Raw genomic sequence first — 22,650 nt, 5'->3', positions numbered from 1 at the left:
CTAACACACTTAACCCACAACATGTGTAGATGCATCTGGCGGCAATCAAAGATCTTAAGTTTACATAGCAGATTTGAAGAAAACTAAGTTAGTCACAGAATATAAGACATAACTCTTTCAAACCATTTATATGCACTGACCATTTTTTTATTTTTTCAGTATAAAATTAAATATATTACATATGCTAGATAAATTACAGCAAAACTACTCAGTCTTTGTGGATCATACATTACGAATTCTACTTTCCTCACTATAGTGGTCTGGATGAGAAACAACTTCTCAAGCTCTCTTTTGTTTATATAGGTTGATATGGTGTTAGGGCAAGGATATATAACACAAAACAACCAGAGAAAATCCCCCCCAAGGTTGTAAAGTTTTCAAGAAGTTCTTTAAAGTTTCACTAGCACTCATTTTAGAAAATTTACTCCAATCGCTTCTCGGCCTTTTGGCTAAGATCAAGTGTAGAAAATTTACTCCAAGAAAATGATTTGAAGTATAGGAAAACATGCTGTTGTGGCTAAATTTAAAATAGGAAAGGACTAAGAAACAATTAAAATTCTTCATACACGAGTAGTTATTAAAACTTTAATCTTATGCATTTTATGTTTTTTCTGTGATAAATTAAAACTGATGAGTATAAAAAAGATAGTGAGTACAAAATTTGCAAAACATGTTAAAAATATTTATGAGTATAGAAAATACTTATTTTAAATGGAAAAAAAGTACAGATTTCTATATACAATTATACAGGAATTATATAATATGCAGTTTGGGAAAATGGATAAAACATTATAAGCCAGGTGTTGTAATCCCAGCATTCTGGAGGCTGAGGCAGCAGGATTGCTGTGAGTTCGAGACCAGCCTGGGCTACACAGTGAGTTCCAGGTCAGTCTCAATTACATAGTGAGACCCTATCTCAAAAAACAAAACAAAACAAAAAAGATAAAACATGAATGAAGCTATTGAAAAAATAGGACATTTGAACATTTTCACCCTTGGTGAGATAGCATGATTTATTTTTTATTTTCACAATTTTCTTTCACATTTTAAAAATTAGAGTATATTAGTTATACAGAATAGTGGAATTCATTTTGGCATATCCATACACGCATACAACACACTGCGATCATTTTCATTACCCTTCTTCTTCTCTCTACTCAGCACCCTGACTTTTTAAAATTAAATTTCAAGAGTTCCTCATGACAGGGAGAAGATATTACTCCAAAGTTATTCATTGCAGGTGATTTGTTAACAGGCATAATTACAGATCATAAATCTGAATAAAAATATAAAATTTATTTTAGGATAGAAATTCATTCACAGTACTAAATAATACATATAATGCAAATACATGATTTGTGGAAAAGGGAGCAAGAATGAAAATCAGGATTAAGAGCAGCTTATTAAGAAGCAATTTAAATTTAAACTCATACCTGGGAATCAAGCCTAACTTTGCTGTCAAAACCCATATGCTATCTATTATGTTACTATTATAGATATATTCGTTCATATAGTATCCAGTCTTTATTATAATTTATCAGTTTTATGAGTGAAACCATTGTAAGAACAGCCTAATAACTAGGAGGTTACATTATACAAGACTAATAGATCTACTTACGTGCTTTGAGCCTGTTTCCTACTTGTAAAATAGGGATAATATCTCCTCATAGAGTTCCTATTAGAAATAAATAGTTTAGCATATATCAATTAGTTAGAATAGAGCTTGGCATATAGGAAACTTTACATAAATACTTACAGTCATTATGAGACCAGTATGTCTTCTGTATTTTAAGGTAACTTCTTATTCCTGCTTTATGGCTCTTGCCTTTCTGTCAGATAGATTATGCTCTCTCAGCTTGCCCTCATATTCAGATTTCTTTTCCTTTTGAAGAATATCTGAGCATATCTTATGAATGTATAACCAAAACTAGAACATGCTATTTGTGGTTAGTGGAGTATTTGACAAAATCAAATGGGCAGTTATGTTAATACTTAAAGATTTTGCATTCCATTTTTAATAAAACTAAATTTTAAAATGCATGATTTATATCAGAGCAGATTTTGTCAGGAAACAGGATACACTCAAATGAAGTGACTGAAGGAAGAGAGGGGGAGATGAGAGAAGGGAAGGGGCATGAAGAAAGCATTAAGATGTCTTATGTACATGTGCCAACTCCCCACAAGGAATGTAAACATTATGTACTACAGACAGCTGTTAATAAAAAATAAAAAACTGGCTAGTCTGAACCTAAGCTGGAGTCCTTTCCTATTTTTCTGCTAACTTTCTAATTAAAACTTTTTTTACTATAAAAACCAAAAGTAAATGCTTCTCTATTGATTTGAAAGATGCAACCAACCTGAGGGAACTGGAGAATTGGAAGTCTGATCTCAATTTCCACCCACACTCTTGTTTATCAGCTGTCCCTGAATCCATTCATTAGCTAAAGCAAACTAGAAGCAGAAGGCACAGGGGAAAGCAGAAAAGGCTGGAAAGCAGATTTGAAGAGCTCTGGTAAAATACCCATCATGAAATGGATTATAAATGCAAAATGTTATTACCAATTACTACTACTATATAGCAAGATCTGTTTCTAATAATTCACATACCCAAGAATATTATCCAAACATATCCTAAATTAACAGCCATGCTATGCTATATACAGGGAGGAATTTCATTTAGAGTGGAACTAAATTTAGTGAAAATTCTAAATTCCTCCCAGGCACACTTAATCTTTTCAGTGTCATGTTTTCTTCAACAGCTAACATCACTACATTGGACATTTCCACCTTGAACACATTCAGGAACATGATCACAATTTCCTACCAATGATGTAAGACAAGATGTACTTCACACAGACAGTCAAAAAGAATGATAATAAAAAACGCAGATATATACAGTTAATTTGATAAACTAGTAATAAATGTTGCAAATTTGAGAAATATTGTATAAAACAAACAAGATGTTTAATCAAGCTAAAATGTCAAGATCAAGCCCACCATTCATAAATGCTGCATATTTCATGACTCAGAAATGCAGTTTAGAAATAGAAATATGAATAAGACACACTCTTAAATAAATTACTTTAAAACATTTAATGTCAAATGAATCAAAAGAAAAAGCTACAGAGAGAAAAATTTATTGAAGACAAATTAAAGGCAACGTGGTCTTTGTGTGCATTATATTAGGCATACTGACTTGGAACCTTAAGTTGTTTCTTAAGATATTTTACAAGGTTGACTCTGACTACTCATATTTTTAAGCTTTCCAGAACTAAGAGTAACTAGTTTGTATCACTGAAGGTATTTCCCAAAGCTCTTTAGATTTGCTGGTAATAGTAGTAGGTATTTTGTACCTTCTGCTTGACGTGCTAGTTACTTGATACTCTGCTGAAGAGACTAGCCTAGATTGTAAGGGGAGAAAATGACACATGCTGTAAACATTTCTAAATGCATACTCTCTCTTTCTCGCTTATCTTGGTAATACTGGAAGCAATGCATCATTGACACTAGTTTGTAAACAACTGCTTGAATAGTATCCTCATTATGAAGAAGAGATCATTTGTACCCTTGATGTATTTTATTGTTTAGGGTCGCTTTTGAAAAAGTGTAATAGAAACAGTAACAAAATAATCTCAAATTTCCAAGAAGAAAAAAATTAATGCCTTTAGAAAGCTACCAAATACTAGGGTGTCTCCATTTGTGTGTGTGTGTGTGTGTGTGTATGTGTGTGAGTGTGTGTGTGCGTGTGTGTACCAGGGATTGCACTCAGTGTCTTCCCAGCATTACTGAGCTAAACCCCTGGCCCTCCAACATGATACTGGAATTAATCATTCAGGTGTAAATGAGGAAATCAAGACTTACAGTAATCCTTCTCTCCCAAAACCAAAATATTAAATCTAAAATGTCATCAGCTTTCAGAATAAAATTTAACCCTGTGCTTAAAAAAAAAACTTCATAAATTCTCAGGAAAGCCCCAAATTTGAATTTATCAGTAAAGGAGTTATTATTATTATTATAGCATTGCAGTAGGACCTCCTTACATTCTATGATGTTTAAGATTAGTTTTTCATCTCCAACTTAAAGTATATAAAATCAGAAAAATGAAAGCATTCAATTATTTTAACATGCTATTTTATAATTTTTCTAATTTACATCTTCTAGTTTTTCCTTTCACATACCTAAACTAGCAAAGTAAAAATTTTATCATACATTTGTATAATTTACTCACGATAAAACAAGCTTCACTGTACTCTTTGTTGGGAAAAGCCAAAGGCTTAGTGAATGTAGCAATAATAATAAACCAAGCAATGACAGTATGATTCCAAAGAAATAAGAAAACAAAGAATTTCTATTACTATTTTACAAATGTGTCCTATGGAATTTGCTTAAACTGATAAAAGTATGTTACTTCTAAATATGTAGTGTCTAATGAAGTAATAAATATTACTTAAATTTTATTTATGTAAAGTGGAAAGAATTAAATTAAAGCTAAAAGAAATGCTGGAAGGATTGAAAAAGCCAAGAGAAGAAATATTTCCAATAAAGCAGCACTTTGTGTTACTAAGAATAAAACAATGTGTTCCATTTTCAGAACAACAGTAAATGACTGCACCAAAGATGTTTTCTTCGTAATGCTTGTTGATTCTGTGGCAGACACTGTAACTCACATAGCACTTTACAGTGACACTACAGTTCAATATATTTGGTATTGGTTGGCAGTATGAAAGACAAACTTGCCTTATTGCATGTAATTTGAACATACTAATAATATACAGAATTACTGTACAAGGACCACTGCTTACAAATATAACTCTGAATGGTGTAAAATAGGAAAGAGTGCTATTTTAATTTTTAAAATTGTTTTGTTTAGGACAATGGCAATGTTAGGAATCATTCTGTGTAGTTACCCTAATTCAGGAGTTCAAAACAGAAGCTGAGAAGTTTCTATCCTGTAGAGAACCATACTACATAATTTTCTGGGGAAAATTCTTTCATATTTAAAGTATAACTATAGCTGTCTAAGGCCCAATGTCACCCTGCCCATGAGCCAGGTATGGCAGGCAGAAACATAACTCCATTTTGCCTCTGGTCACAAGTCGAGGCCTCAATGGTCCCATGATACTGTGCCACTCAAGGGCAAGAATCATCTGAAGACATCCTAGTTTTTCGAGCGCCAAATAATAAAAAAAGAGAAAAGTTTCAATGGGGGAAGGACAACTCCTTTATTAGCCTGCTATCTTTTTATTTTTTATTTTTTGCCTGATATCTTGTCCAACTGAACTACTCTTGTAAGAATGCTCTCCTTACTGCCCTTATCAACATAAAATCTCCATCAGCATAAGACCCTAATCAGCATTGGACTATCACTGTTCTCTGAGTCACCTGATGCTCCCTCCAATTATAGTGTGCACCCAACAAATAATGGCTAGCTCTCACTGTCTGTCTTTGCTAACGCTGAGGCACTGACCTCCTCACCCCCCCACATACTTTGAAATTATGCAAGTCTCTGCTGTCTTTCTTTCTTTAGTCCTCTCCCCTATTACTAGACAGAGGATTAATTGCCCTCTGATACTATCCTAGCTAAAACACAAACCAATGATAAAGGAGACAGAGAGAGAGAGAGAGAGAGAGAGAGGGAGAGAGAGGATGCTCAATGATACAACTTCATGAAGCTGAATTCTGCAAATCATGTGGATGAGCTTAAAAAATATATTCCTTACCAGATCATTTAGGTGAAAGCCCAAATAGGATGGGACCTTTTCCTCCCAGGTATCTGAGCTATAATTGACAAAATACTTATATATATGTATATTATATAAGATGATGTTTTCATATATGCATACATTATGGTATATGACCATAATCGGATTAACTAAAATTCATCACCTCACATGGCTCTCTTTTGTTTAGGGGGGGGTTGAGGATATTTATAAATTATTATTCTTCTGACAATTTCAAGTACATATTATTACTAATAACCACCATACTGTACGATGGAATCTGTCTCATCTAACTAAAATGTGTAACCTTTGACTGAGAGGTCCCCATTTCCACTTCATCACCACAGCCCCTGACTACTACCATTCTACTCTCTGCTTCTTTTGAATTCTGCTTTTTTAGATTCTACATATAAGTGATACCATGTAGCATTTGTATTTAGGTGCTTGGTTTTACTCAGCATGATGTCCTTTAGGTTCATCCATTTATTTACAAATGAAAGTATTTCACATAGCTAAATTAGATATTATTATAAAGCAGTTAGACAAAGATGGGCCCTCAGCATAGAAAAACAACTGAGGCACATTCACTGGTTAGCATTATAAAAAGAGAGAAACTACTCAAACTTCTCCTAGGGATGAATAGCAGTGATGGATATTCTAAATAGGTATGGGGGACACCTATATTCTAATAGAGTGAGGGACCAAGACCTTAACGCATTCCTTCCAGGAAAGGTCCCTGACCCATCCCTTCCAGAAAAGGTCCCTAAGCCATCCCTTACCAAAAATCCAAAAATCCTTGTTTGTTCCTTTTATGCTTGGTATGTGACTTGCTTACCCACTGGATCACCATTTAATCAGTAATACCTAAGCAACTATACTTCTTGCAACCTTATTGGTGGATCATAGTTTCGTCTCACCTCATGTCCACGTTTTTATTTCCCATCAGACCAATACTGCCTAAGGGGCTGTACCTGTAATCTTACTAGTTGACTACACTTTTGTCCCACCTTGAACCCACCTCACCTCATGGCTTTGCTCCATAAAACTCCCCTGGAAAACAGGGTCCTCAGGTAAGCCACTTTCCGGTTCCCCTTTTCTCTTCCTTACACAGAAACTATCTTTCTCACAATAATTTTTTCCTACTCTTAATCTCCCTTGTTCTTAGAATTCATTCTTCGATCTTACAGAACAGGGACTTGTGTTTCAGATATGCAGCATGTTCAGGAATTACATCTATTCCCCTTATATCAAAAGAACTTTTTTCTCTTTTAGGGCTAAATAACATCCCATTATGTATATATACAATATTTCATCCATCAATGGACACTTAGCTTAATTCTCTATCTTGACAATTTTGACTAAAGCTATAAATAACATGGCCATACAAATAACTCTTTAACATATTAATTTAATTTTCTTTGTATACCCAGAAGTTCTTATTGATGGACCATATGGTAGTTCTATTTTTAAATTTTAAGGAACTATCACACTCTTTTCCATACTAGTTATACTAATTTATATCATAATGTATTGCCTTTTCTCTACATTCTCACAAAAACTTTCTTAAAGCTCAAATTAATTCTTAAATAAAATATAAAACATAAAGATTGCACATAATGATGGAGTACAGTGTTGTATTTCAACACATGTTTATTGTGCAATCAAGTTTTATATATATATATCTACGTTCTCAAATATTTGATTTCTTTATGATAAATATATTTAACACCCTTTCTTCTATTTGTTGAGATATACACTATCCCAATGATATATACAATCATCCTGTTGTGCAAATGCACACTGAAACTTCTTTATCCTGTCAAACAGCAACACAATATTCAATAATCAGTCTTTCTGTATCTCTCCTTTCCTACTGCTTGCCCCGCCACACTGGTAACCACTGTTCTACTCTCAACTCTTTTTCTGTGAGATCAATACGATAGATTCTACAAATGAGTACTATTACAGACTACTTGTATTTCTGTGCCAGTCTTACTACATTTAACATAATCATTTCCAGTTCCATTTAAATTGTTACATATAAACAGGATTTCATTCTTTTTATGGCTCAATAATATTGTACTATGCATGTGTACCACATTTTATCATCAACACTTCATCTTTTTTTTTTTTTTTTTTTTTTTTTTTTTTTTTTTTCTTTTTTGGTACCGGGGATTGAACTCCGGTCCTTGCACTTGCAAAGCAGGCCACCGAACCGCTGAGCTAAATCACCGGCACACTTCTTTCATCTTTTATAAATCATTTTGCTAACAGGTATGAAATGATAATTCATTGTGACTTTAATTTGTATTTTTCTGGTGTTTAGTTATGTAGACTATCTTTTCATGTAACGGTTGGACTCTGTCTTTTGAGGAAGGTCTATGGGTTTTTGACCCACATTTTCAAGTTATTTGCTTTTATATTAGCAATTGAGTTGTCTGAATTCTTTATATATAAGGGCCTTATCATACATGTGGTTTTCAAATCTTTTCTCCCAGTTTCTATTTTGATTTGAATCTTGTGAGATTGAATTGAGAATCCAGCTGATTCTGCCTAGAATTATAAGCAACAGAATGATGAGATTATACATGAATGCAATTTAAACCTCTAATTTATGGAAATTGGTCTTGGAAGCACTAGAAAAATTTAAAAAGATATTCCATAATTTAGCAATTAGCAACGGTGTGGGTAATCATTTTGCTCCAATCTGTGAGAAGTTAACAGTAAGCTTTTTATACTGTGATGTAATGTTCAAATTTTATTTGCTATTAAAAGAAGACTCACACATTAGGAGCTCATGAATCCAGAATCTTTTTCTTTCTTCAAATATAATTTTAGTTAAATTTACAGGCATTTTCTACTTGTGAAAATAAAAGTGCTTTTAAGATTGAAGATACAACATTTTTTATGTTGAATAAAACTTAAAGTTAATATTTGAAATTAATGATTTTTAAAAATTTCTATATGTGTCATTTTACTAACATAAGTTAATGAGTCTAACGACTCAATTTTTGCTATGGATATTATTAAAACATAAATAATAAAAAGATACTCCTTACTTTATGTAGGAGATACTATTAAAATCCAATTTAGATAATATTTAAAATCTTGAAGGTCATCTGACATTAAAATTCATGACATTGTTTGTTCCATATGTTTACATGGGTTGATTGTTTAAAGCCTTTAATGTTTGGGAACAGTTTCAGGTTAAGAGCAAAACTGAGAAAAAAAGAACTGAATTTTTTAATACATATCCTATACCCATACATGTCATTGTCAGAATCCCCTGTGAGAGAATTTCATTTATGACAATTAATGAACATACATGTGTCATAATCACCTAAAGTCCGCAGTTTATGCTAGGGTTCACTCTTGGTGGTGTGTATTATATGTGGATTATTAAAATGTATTGCATCATCCATTATAGTATTATACATTGTGTTTTCACTACTTAAAAATATTTTTGTGCTCTGCCTGTTCAGCATCCCTTAACTCCACCCCATCACCTCCACAATTACTGAACATTCCACTATCTCAATAGTTTTTTCTTATCTGGAATTCCTTATTGGTTTTTGTTTTGTTTTGTTTCGGTTTGTTTGTTTGTTTGTTTGTTTGTTTTGAGACAGCGTCTTGCTTTATAATTCAAGCTGGCCCTGAACTATGTATCCCAGGCTGGCCTCAAACTCATGGCAATCCTCCTACCTCTGCCTCCCAAGTGCTGGGCTTACAGGTGTGTGCTACCACACACAGTTGGGAATTCATTATTGTTAAAATCATACAATATACAGTTTTTAAAGATTGGCTTTTTTTTCAATTAGTAATAATACTTAAGGTTCTTCTTGCCTTTTCACATCTTGGTAATACATTTCTTTACAGTGTTGGGTAACATTTCACTGTATGGATACTTTATCTATTTATCTACTGAAGGACATTTTGGTTGTTCCCAAGTTTTGGCAATTATGAATAAAGCTACTATAAATATTTGAGTGCAGGTTTTTCTATGGGCCAACATTTTTAACTCTTAAAGCAGGAAGGTGGACAAGAATAGGCACTGGGTTTTTGTGCTGCTCCTCAAATCCTTATTCAAATTTTAGTTTCCTACTCTGTAAAAGAAGATCTTAATATTTACTAAGTAGAGTTGCATGAGGATTAAATAATAAAAATACTTCATGTTTTAAGGTATCAATGAGGATCAGTTAAGATAAACTACTTCCTGCATTGTAAGAGACTAAGGCATAAGATAGGTGATTGATAGATAAAATCCTTATCCAAAAAGATGGTTATTCATAGTGGATCTAAATTCTTTGAAATTTAGAAGTGGCATAAAAGAAATAAAAGGATGAGAACTGTCTAGAAGAAGTTAGCAAAAGAAAAAAGTTATAATTACAATTTCAAATTGAGGTATATATATATATGGAAACTAGAGACACAAATATTCATCAATAGTGTAGCTGAAACATTCAGCTTCCAATACACTATTTGATGAAAAGATATTCTTGAAGCATGTGTTAAAACCACTTGCAAGATAAATTTGTACCCTTTGATTTCTCAAGATAGTTATATATATATAGCTTGTTGCCTTATAAAAATGAAAAAGGGAGAGAGTGGCATATGATATAAAGACAGTTTGAAAGAGAAATAGAAAATTAAAATAAGTACATTTTAAAAAATTGTTTCTGCTATCAATATAACACACATTTCTTTTACTCTGAAGGGAAATCACAACATTAAATTCAAACAGACAAAACTGGACTTGCTGAGTTATTTCACTTTTACATTACTATCAAGAAATAGCTATCATTTTTTCTTGAATCAACTAAAGATGATTTAAAAGCAAAAATTAATTTCATAAAATTTAAATTATATTTATTTAAATATCCTGTTATTTTCTAGCGCACCCAAAACACAGGTTACTTATTGAATTTGTGGATCAGAACAGAAGTAAAATCTTTGATAAATAAAATTGGTCATAAAAATTGTACTGTTTTATTTTTTAAATAAATCAAAACCATCAAATAGTGAAATAAAAGTTAAGAGAACATAGTTGTTTTTTATGACAACTATTTTCAAGACCCAGCTCTTCATTAGCTCTGATTTTTCTTTGCTTGCTTATAAACCTTTCTACTGAAGAGGAAAGTTTACAGCAAATTTTCTCTACCACCTTCCAATAGTTATTAATACAATCCTAGGATGTCCTTTGTCTTTCTGGAAATCTTCTTTAAACCTATTTCTTCAGGAGCTCTTCTAGAACTAGTAATAAAAACCTCTGCATGGGATTTGTAGTCTATGAGGTTCTTTCACATAGATTTTATCTTGATGTTCACATCAGACCATGACCAGAGTACCTTTATGGTCACACTCACCTATCAAGATTTGACACTATCTATTCCAATGCTATTGACTACACTGTCATCTTCAAATATATAGTTTCTATAACTTCCCAAAACAAATCCAACCTGTTCTACATCAGAAATTTAATATCACTTAATAGCTACTTTCTGAATTTAGGTTCTTATCACTGTTCTAGTAGGCCACTATTAAAATCATTTAATTTGCCTTCTGCAGAAAGACATTCTAAAAGGAAAATCAATGACTTTTCAAATTTATCCATTCACTAGTTATATCTGCTACGTAGTAGATGTAATATTGCTTCAATGATGGTTCCAACAAAATGTTGTCATTGTACAGTAAAAAGGCAGTGGTGCTAACAATATAGATTTATCAATTGAATTAGTGTATTACTGTAGAATATGTAATTCAAAGTAATAAAAATAATTTACTAATGTCATACAGTTCCTTTGAAAAGATTTTTTGACACTATAGTGAATCAATAAATGTTTTTAAAAAACTAATTCATTTGATTTTTATGGAAATATAAGCAAAAATAAAGAGTACAGATTTTACAACAACAATTCCCAAAATGCATACTGTGGAATATGGCCTCTTAAGAGAAATTACTTTAAAAATATGTGTTTTTAAAAACATTAAGTCAGGGAAACTTTGGGTTGAACAAAGTGACACAAAGTAGAAGACTTGGGGGTACGTCCATGTGCACTGGGAATCCCCTTCAACAGCAGCATGACAGGTAGATTTACCAAATTTACTGACCAGAGGAAGTAGAAAATTTTCTTACTTCTATGAACAGGGGTCATTTAATTCCCTCTGAACTCTCTTGTCCTGGGCCATCCCCCGTTCAGAAGGTTGCTTGCTTTGCTTGTCAGAAACTTTCAAGACACCACCTCCTGGAATCATATGTGTGATGCATTTAGAAAATGTTAATTAACTGAGAGCACCAAACTATTTTTTAGAACCTGCTGTGACCAAACACTATCCTGGGAGCTCTGGATAGACAGCAAAATTTTAAAGAACAATTTCTGAAAACTAGATAATATTAAAATTATATCAAGCCAAAGGAAAGGTAACATACATTAGGGAAAATAATATTTAGACTATAACCCTAAAGAACAAAAGGCAATTTGATGGAACACCACTAAAAGACAGAATCCATTTAGATATGCAGATAAAGTAAATAGACTCCTATCACAGTCTTTTCTTCTAGAATGTTTTCCTAATTGATTACCTGGACCTTCTCTTATATTAATTGCTTTGAAACCCCCTTTTATTTCATTATCCCCACCCACACACACTGTATTCCATTTTTGAACTTTCTCTTTCTAAGTCCAAAAAAGTGTAAGCACAAAAGTTCATTTTTCCCAGCTACAGAAAGGCATGAAAACTGACCAGCAAGGCAAGCAAGCTTCTGAATTAGGGATCGCCCAGGGGAACAGGGGAGTTCAGAGGAAAGTAAATGGCCCCCATACACGGCAGTAAGAAAATCCCCCAATTCCTCGTGTCTCCTCGCAAAAAGCTTCCCGTATCCAATGGTCTGGGTGGCGGTCTCCACCAGGGCATTGCACCAGGCTTGAAGACTGCGTCTGTTCTAACAGCCAGACCTCTGGAAGCCTAAGAAAGGAGGCCCTGTACTCCCAAGAGTGGGTCTTTCTGGTCTCCTGGTTGCTCTGGAATGGTGGATTGCCAACCCTGTGAGCTCCCCAGTCATCAGAAGTGAGTCCTGGTAGCTACTCACCCCTGCTGAGGCATGGAGAAGCCCGGCCAACTGGAGTTGCTAAGGACGCTGTAGGAGTTGCTCTTCAGAGCCCAGTTTGTGCCCTTAGGGGCTAGCGACCAGAGTTTATCCAATGGGGAAGCGAAATTCTATTGTCCTTCCCACTTCCTAGTTAGGGTGCAATTTGGAAAGAAAGTGTGTGTGTGTGAAGGGTGCAATTTGGAAAGAAAGTGTGTGTGTGTGAAAGACCTTTATGGGCTTTGAAATGTAATCACAAAGCACATTATAAGCATTCATTTCAACTACACTGCATATTTTATATGTCCTGCCAGCACCCTTGGCAAGAAGTGGCTTAGCATTGCCTTAGCGTGTCCTTGATGTCCTAACGCCGCTCTCTAGACAATAAAATTAAACACTAAAAAACAAAGGATGCTTTCCATGGAAAAGTAGCTATGTCTGTGAATCAAACTGCTGTGCCTTAAGTCTTTTTATATAGAAACTCTGAAGCCACCAGTGTCCTCCGCACTCGACAATGGGTAAATAAAAGCTGCCAGGGTTCTCTGCTACCTACTGACCACAAGGGGGCAAATTTAAAGGCAACAGAACGCCTCAAAAAGCACCATCCGAAAGTATAAAATAAAATCCTTACAAAATCCCCATGCTTACTGATGCAGCACAATTTTATGTATTCCACAAATGTCAACACGTGATTTGCTGTATGGAACAATGGGAGGAATATTTCTGATAAGACGTTGCAGAGATTGTCCTACCAAGGAAGTAGCCTTAAAACTGACTTCAAAAAAACTGAACAGATCTGAACAAGAATTATACCAGTCCTGAGTTTTTGTGTTCATAATAAGCAGGAGATAAGTCTTTTCAAGTACACTGTGGTATTAAAACAAATCATATCTGACCCCAGGCTTCTCTGAAACTCGTTCTTCCTAATAAATTAGTAAAGTATTGAGGGGAGTAACCAATACAAAAGGAGGAAAAGTATAAGAGACATACTGTATGGGAGAGAGCTCCACACATGGACAAAAAACTAATAAATGAGTTGTAAGAATTAGCACTGGTACAAGAAAAGAGACTTTTAAAAAAGATCCAAGGCATAAATAAAGAGTACGAGTATTCACTATATTCCAATTAAAATGAATGTGAGAAAACCAAATTACTTAAAAATCATTTGGTGGATTATATGTGTTAATTTCAAGAGATCTGGGGAAATATTAAAAGCATAAAACATACAAATGTTAACATTATTCACAAAGAATGAAAAGATTGTGGGCTGAATGATTGTACCTTATCATATAAAAATTAGTTGAATCTACAGCGCATTTAAAGAACAAAGCAGCTGCAAATGAATTGTACAAAGAAGTCAATAGCATATACTTATTAAGAATTCAAAAATTCTTTTCCCAGGTTTGTTACACATCAAACTACTCAAAAATCACTCAAAATAAACTGCCCAAAGAGTAGATCACTTACAACTAATCAAAACAAAGAATTCAAATATGTAGAAGTTATTACTGGAAAAAACTGGTTTTGAGCCATGAGACCAGGTATATATCTAATTTTCCCACTGCAAAATAAAACTGGGAAAAAATGGAAAGAAATGCTATTTTTACTGCTTTTATAATCCAGGTTAAAATAATGAAGTATGAGAAAAAAATGGGGTATTTCCCTACTTTTCAAAAGGAGAGTAAAATAAAGGAGTTCTTTTAGTGTGGAGTGGGGTGAGAGAATGAAATTAAATCTTCAACTCACACTAGACACTAAATGATGAATTTCACCAAAGAGAAATGTATAATGTGTTTTACATGAGAACACTTAAGGAATACATTTGGTTTCAGTACATAGAGTAAAATGAATACTTGAAGAAACCATCTCAGATTTTTTAAAAAATAAACTCATAATTATTATTATTATTTAAAGTTAACACAATGCATTTAATCTGAATACATTTCAAATTCTAAAGAGAAAGGGAGAGAAAAAGAGTGACTTCTGAGTGGGTATGTTTTAGGGCAGTCTGAAGAATGAATGGCTTGAAAGATCACATAGATGGATAAATGGCATAGGGCCAAGAAAACTATACAAAATAAGCAAGGGAAGGAAGCTGGCTTACTATCCTTTAGAACTTACTGTGAAACTGTTTAAGTTCTAATGTTATCAGTAGACTAAAACAGAGCATAGCAATTTATGTATGATAAAGTTCAATGGGGGGAAATTGTAGAATTTGACCATAAATTGGAAGGAACAATATTTCAAAACACTATCTCTCACCATAGTAAGAATAAATTTAAGAGGGACTAAATCTTAAAATGAGAAATAATACTGCATTTTTAAAATTTGGCGGGGAGGGGTTTTGAGACGGTCTTACTAGGCAGGCTGGCTTTGAGCTCACTATGTAGCCCAGACTGGTCTTGAACTGATGGTAATCCTCAAGTACTGAGATTACAACATGACTGGCTGAGAAATAACAATGTAAATAATTTTAAAATAATATTGGTATAATACTAGAGTTAAACATTTAGCTATAGTGAGACCTGCAAATACTAACATAAAAAAAAATTAGAAACTTCATTAGAAAAATAAAGCAATAACAAAGTTATGCTTTCCCTTCCTCCTTTTAGTCAGTCATCTAGAGTGAAGGTTTTTTAGAGTTTTTTATGTTTACACATTTGTTGCACATAATGATTACATTCATCATGGGGAGTTGGTGTGCATAACACATCTTATTTCTTTTTACTTCCTTTTTAAACAATGAAGTTTTTAAAACTCAAATCTAACACTTTTGTTAAATTTTTAAAATATTAAACTGTCTATTAATTGGCAATTGCAAAAATTAGTAAGGCAAAATTTTCCTAACCCCTTAATATGCCATATATTTCAAAGAACTGCCTGCTCACCCCACTTTACTCCTTTTTTAAAGCCAGACTTCTTGAACTCCATGTTTTTCTCATACCATTTAAGTTTTCTTAACATACAAATACATACATGTTCTTTCTCTGTCTGAAATTAAATGTGCTCCTCAGTTCAACTGCTATCACTAAAGTCACAAACATACACTGCCTCTTGCTTCCTGACACCACACAACCAAAGAAGTGTGTTGATGTCAAGACAGCACTACACGTGTGTTAGCATTTTGGCTCTAAAGTCTTCCATCCTCCTCCCACGCTGTTGGAGGCGTCCCCTGTATAATCGACACAGGGCATGTTTCCCATCCTCCACTACAGGAGTCAGAGGATCAAGATCATCCTCTCTTAGAACTCTGACAACCACTGTGCCAGAATATGACCGAGCTGTGCTAGTCCAGGATTTTTCATCCTGAGCCAATGATACCGTGATGACAGTATCAATAAGCCTGCTCAGGCAATGATAATTTACCATCTTTATCATATTTTCCTGCCAAAAGATCATTGTGGCACCTGCCATTTCTTGGTCCTCCCGAATATCATTGGAATGTACCCATTTCCAAACCCAGTCCTCCAGCCTTCTATCAAATGTATAAATTCTGCTTATCTTTTCAATAAATTCACTACTTGAAGAAACAGAATGAGTTACTGTTATTTTCTATGGGAAGAATTCTAAACAGTGCATCTATCTTGGAAGCCACCTCACTCTGATAGCCTTCTAACACAATGACCTTCCTCAGAATAATTTAGGTGCCACCTCTCAATGTTTCCTTAGCACTCTGAGTCACTCTTTTCTATAGCATTTATCCAAATGTTTTGTAAAGAATTTTACATAATGAGTGCTCACTATATAATTTCAAAACAGATGAAGCTGTTACAAAACTAAACAATTTAAAATATATATTATATTTTTCCCGGGGTGGTGGCACATGTCTGTTACCTTAGCACTGGGGAGGCTGAAGCAGGAGGGTCACTGTAAATTCAAGGCCAGCTTGGGTTACATAGTGAACTCAAAGCCAATCTGTACTACAAAGTGAGATTGTCTCAAAACAAACAAAATAAAATATAACATTTTAATCATAGTTCTCAAACTATAAACCTCACTTCTCCAATTTTCTTAGACTACAGATTTCATTGCACTTCATTCTACTTGCAATCAAGGTTATCAGTATCTTCACTGCCATGTTTCAAACTGGTTAATATATTGCAATTAGGTTTTTAGATTAGAATTGATTTTCCAGGGGAAAAAGCTGACATCAAAAGTGAACAGCAGGAAAAAAGATATATCCCTAGAAATATCAATTGGTTTAAATGGCTACATTCAACTTAATATTTGTTTCATAATTTAACAGCTTTCTAGGTGACCTTTTTTTGGTATTTTTGAAGTTTGGTGATATTGATTTAGATTGATCAAGGAGTATGTAATCTAATTGGTAAATTATTTATATTCTATAATTCTATTCGTGCCACCAAAGATTCAAGTTTTTTGCTAGTACTTTAAGCTCTCTTTAAAGGAATAAATGGAGTGATATCAGAAAATTGTATCAGTCAACGAAAGAAAGAAAAGGCAATTAACACTCAAATGGTGCAGATATAGCTCAGTGGTAGAGAGTTGGTATAGCATGGATGAAGCCCTGAGTTTCACCCCTAACACTGGAAAGCAAAACTGTAATGATATTGCACTGGCCTATTTCCCTTATGAAAGTACATTAGAGGCAGAAGCAGAAAAGGCAAGATTTTAAGTTATTTGCATTGCATTTTATCCAAGTTATTTATTGCACCAATGGGTTTTTTTTTAAAACATTTATAAAATTTATTTAAAGAGTTTTTTTTTTTTTGAAATGACATGTTTGTGATGATGGTAAATAATCCTAATGGACATGTTAAAAGTAAAATCCACCAATTAAAAATGCCACCTTCAGTAGCTGCTTAATAAATGTTGGTGATGAACTCATAAATAAAAATGTAGGTGAGTTTTACTTTATTTTGTGACCTGAATCACTCAGTGTCAGAATCTGAATAAAGTGTTAACATAAATAAAAGACGTGCTTGTTCAGTACTGTTGTTTGTCAGGGCCATAACTTTCTGTGCCAACCCCCTTAAAAACTGCTAAAATGGTTGCTATTCTTTTATAATTTAATTTGAGTGAAACTGAACAATGACTATATTTAATAATATAAAACTACTTTGAGATATTATTTCTCTGTGTTAGCTTGTTTTCTATGACTATGATTAGACATCAAATGTGCATACTTACGAGTTTTGGAGACTGAATGTCCAAGATCATGTGGCCTCATCTATTTAAGGCTCTGGTGAAGGCGCCCCTGACTATATCACAATATAGGAATGGCATCAGGGTGGGAGCACAACCAACAGGGAGAGACCACCTGGGGGTCCAGGAAGGAAGAGGGACTCAGAGGCCAATCTTGCTTTTTGTAACAGCCCATTCTCATATAAACTAACTGGTTCCCTTCTGAGGGAAGCATCCCCAGTGACCTAACCATCTGCCAGGAGATCTCACCTCTCAAATGTTCCACCGCTTCTCAGCCCTGCACTCTGAAGACCAGGATTCTAGCACATGAACTGTTTGGGAATACATTCCACCATATCCAAACCATAGTGCTATCAGATGGCTCTTTGCAAAGGAAATGAATTCATCAAATCTTCTTTCTATAGAAAAAATAAGCATTGTATGGTGATGCATGCCTGTAATATCAGACTCCGGGAATCTGAGGCAAGAGGACCACAAGCTTGAGCCCAGACTGGATTCAATCCCCAGTAACACACACACACACACACACACACACACACACACACACACACACACACACACACGCAAATGAAGAAAAAGGGAATCTACACTGTTACTTAAGTAAAAATTTTCCTGATTATTAATTTTAGTGCCTATAACATCCTGTATACATTTATTGTTATAAAATGGTTTACTATCCTGATGTTTTTAAAGTACAAACTCAAAATTTTTGTACATCCTCCCTGTAAAAGATAGAGTCAAATCTCCTTCCCCTTTAGCATGGAATTGGATTCAGTGATGGGCGGGGAGAATGTGGCAAGTTGATGAGGTGTGACTGAGTTGCAAAACACATTGTATTGCTTCATCGCTCTCTCTGAGATTATTTTCTCTGGACAAAGGCAGCTTTCAGGTCAGGAGGACTTTCAAGTACTTCTATGGAGGTCTATATGATAAGGAATTGCACTCTCCTGATGCTTAGCAAAAAATGGAGGCAGAGGCTTTCTTTACAAAACTGAGAAATATTTTGGAAGCAGACCTTCCAGCTCCAATTAAACTCCGTCAAGTTTCAAATGACTTCATCCCCAAGTTAAACTCTTAAAGGCAACCTCACAAGAGATCTGGGCCAGAACCACCCAGCTAAGCCACTGTCATATTCTTGATTAATAGAAAGTGAGAGATAATAAATGTTGCTGTAAACTACTATAATTGTTATGGGAGGAATTTGTTATGCTGCAGTAATCAATACAGATTATTTTACTGTCATTCTCATACAATGTATATTAGTCTCTCTCTAAAGAGGCATCTTTTAATTTAATTCCATTTTTATTCTGTCAAGCTAGTTTAAAGCTATAAACTCTGGACCATTTATTTTGAGATCATTATTTTTTAAATATTTTGAAAAAATATAGGATGACAAAAAGGTGCAAACAGAATAATCCAGAAATATCTTTATTGCTGTCTGTCCACTGATTATATCCCTAAAGCAATTTTTAAAACGTTTCAACTTAGATTGTTACCACTTGCTTCTATAGCTTGTCGTAGCCTACTTACTAAATACAGAAGCCTACTGCCCTTGCACAACAGAAGCCTAGTGATTTGTACAAATTATCAACAAGGTTATATTATTCCTCTAATCCTGCAAAACCTAAATGTAGTCCACCACTACCCATCTTGTCCTGTGAGATGGTGCTTTTCAACTCTCATTTTCTCTCACTTTCACCATTGTTCCCTGGCTGCCCACTGATAGATAGCTCATTATCAGGGTCATATGCTTAGTTCTGCCTGTTAAAATTTTCTCCTAGATATTCAAGCATGGCTCATTCTCACTTCATTTAGAAATGTGGTCAAAGGTCACTTCTTCAAAGAGGACCTTTGTGTTCTAGAAAAGCTAACCTAAAAAAGCTACCTGTATTACTATTCAATTTTTAATAGAATTGTGTCATCTGGCCCTGAATTGTTTAATTATATGACACAATATATTTTTTCTACGTAGAATGTTACTTCTAACAATGAGGACTTTGTCTAGCTCATTTACCAGTTATGTCTGTTAATTTTGACAGTCAACTTGATTGGCTTGAAAAATACCTAAGATCTTATAATTAAGAATTCTTCTTTGTGTCTTGGTGGATTGGGGGCTTGATCCTTGGGATTATATCTATTCCCTGACCCCTTCCTTTTTAATGTTCTTTCCCTGTCCTTTGCTTCCGGACCACCGTGAAATGAGCAGCTTTGCTCTACCAGACCTTTCTGCCATGATGTTTCTGCTTTAGAACCAGGCAAGCATGGACTAAAACCTCTGAAATCTTGAGCTAAATAAACCTCTCCTTTAAATTGTATACATTAGATATGTGGGCCATGGTCACATCCACAATGAAGCTAACGTACCATTCTGTCCAACTGCTTAATACAGTATCTGACACATGATAGGTGCTTAATAAATATATTTTAATCAAAGGGATATACGTATATAATTTAATAATTAAGTACTTGATATTTAGATCCCTATTTTTTCTATTGTCAAAAATTATTCCATAAATAGGTGTACCATGCATGCCATAAACATGTTTAGGAAACAAACTTTATATTTGTTTCCTAAGATTTATGATTCAAAACTTTGATCACTTTTATGGTTTTCTTATATGTCATCAAATTATTCATTATCAAAAATTTTCTGGGCTGGGGATTTAGCTCAGTGGTTCTGCCGCCTGCCTCACAAGCACAAAGACTCGAATTAGATACCCGGTATCTAAAAAAAAAAAGTTTCATTACATTTTTATATCATTCCTTAAACAAGAGCTAACTTCTTCCTACATGGCAAAATGATCTGCTTCTTCCATTTTACATATTGTAGTTTTCATAGATAAGAGATGACTGTTATTAAATTTTATCTCATATTTTTCATATGAATATTACCTATTATATACATTTGTTTTTAAAGTGCCTTGCCATACTTGCTGCTTACATTTCTATTGATTTGTCTTTATACATTGGTAGAAAATGCCATTCTTTCCTGGTCGTGACTTACTTTTTAAATTTCATTAATTTTTTTAAATTTACCAAACAGAAATTTAAATTTTATAGTCAAATTAATTATAATCTTCCCCTGAGTCCTTACATGGCTTTACCTTTGCTGTCCTAGAAATTTTTCCAATCCTCTGCATAAAAATATTTACTTATTGTTTTTTAATAAAGAAAAAAATAAACTATATTACAGAAAGAATTTGAGAGTAAGAATTCATACTGCTGTTTCTCTTCAACTCACTACCCACGTTCTCATTTTAAATCCTCCCTTCTCTAAGGGGGTCATGAAATTGTGAAGTGTCTTTTTTGTATATTAAAAGTATACATACACAAACTTAATCTTTCTCTTTACAGTTAAAAAAAGAAGAGATAATCTCATCTTTGTGCTAATTATTCCCAAGGAATAGAGAAATATTTTTTGTTGCCATGCCCAGTAACTCATTTGATATTAGTGATCCAGTAATGTGCACTCTGCTGGAGTAACACTGGATACACTAAGAAATTCAGCACCTGTTGCCCAAGCCATAATGAAAACTAGATTAAAATGTATAATACATAATGTAAAATAGGAAGAAAAGGTCTAAAGGGGACGGGGAAATGGAAAGGGTAAAGGAAAGGAATAAATACGAGATAAGGAAAAAAACAGAAACAAAGTCTTTGTAAATAGGGGTGGAGGGGTTGAAGGGAGGGCAGGGAATGGGGAAAAATAAGAACCAAGATATATCATGTAAAGGTACAAATTCCCAGTGACGAGTGTCATCATATTGTATACCTAAAATGTACAAATAAACTTAATAATAATAAAAAGAAAGTCAGTTCATTCATAACGAAGCTATACCTTCCAATAAAGGTTAACATATGAAAGATTAAGAGCAGCACGTCAAAGTTCTCTTCTAAAAGCCTTTGGAATTCTAAGCGTCCAGTGAGGAAGAGGCATGTAAGACCTGGTCCAACCTATGGAGGGACACTGACCCAGAAGCCCATGGAACTAATGGAAACAGGTAGTAGGGAACTCTACAGATGTCCTCCGTGTTGTTCATCAGGGTGTCTCGATTTTCAATGACATATCTGGAATTTAAATTCCTTGAGAGATTTAGATGAATAAGGACAAAAGGAGATAGAAACTGTTTATAGTTACTCTGCGTCCTTGAAGAAGTAAAATGCATAATTCCTAAATCTCACAGGGCAGTTTGTTTGGACGTGTGTGGGTTTGTTTCTCCCTTGACTGTCACTTGAACTTTTCTAAATGCTTCCTCTGGTAGTCCGTGGTACCGCTGAGTTCACTCGATAGATTTTATGCAAAACCCTAAAAGCAGGACACAAAACTAAGTGGGACATTATTAACACGCCGCAAATTTAACCTCTTACAGCTCACTTGGGACCGGCGAAACATCAGCCCAGTGAGAAGACATATTTTTGGTACATATCAGCTAGTCAGTTTGACCAGTTCGTTACCTTCTCCCTAAAAGAAACATCTCGTTCGAACCTTCCCATCCAGTCCGTATCAGTTAATAAACCCCATATTGATCCTCTCACCTTCTCCTGAACCATAGTTTTAAGAGTTAGGTTTCGGTCACTGTCACTTCCGGGTCTCCCTAGCAACCAAGTACTAAATGTGACCGGAAGAGACTCTGATCACGTGACCGCCAGCTTCCGGATGTTGATCGTGACTTCCGGTTG

At 34.3% G+C, this 22,650-nt stretch overlaps 1 long non-coding RNA gene across 2 annotated transcripts; it reads right to left on the bottom strand.

The window, feature by feature from the left end:
* Positions 1–1,182: 1,182 nt before the first annotated feature.
* LOC104850806 lies at positions 1,183–22,650 on the bottom strand. Of its 2 annotated transcripts, XR_777077.2 has the most exons (6): positions 22,507–22,650; positions 18,220–18,368; positions 17,956–18,085; positions 11,854–11,962; positions 1,619–1,675; positions 1,183–1,276 (listed from the first exon to the last, which is right to left on the bottom strand). It is a non-coding gene; the product is annotated as an uncharacterized LOC104850806 (long non-coding RNA). The 2 variants fall into 2 exon arrangements; XR_777076.2 differs by lacking the exon at positions 17,956–18,085.

This window comes from Fukomys damarensis, unplaced genomic scaffold (genome assembly GCF_012274545.1).
Source record: "Fukomys damarensis isolate Sample0158 unplaced genomic scaffold, DMR_v1.0_HiC HiC_scaffold_3, whole genome shotgun sequence".
NCBI classification, from domain to species: domain Eukaryota; kingdom Metazoa; phylum Chordata; class Mammalia; order Rodentia; family Bathyergidae; genus Fukomys; species Fukomys damarensis.
The sequence above is the reverse complement of the archived record's forward strand: the minus strand, read 5'-3'. Positions and strand labels throughout refer to the sequence as shown.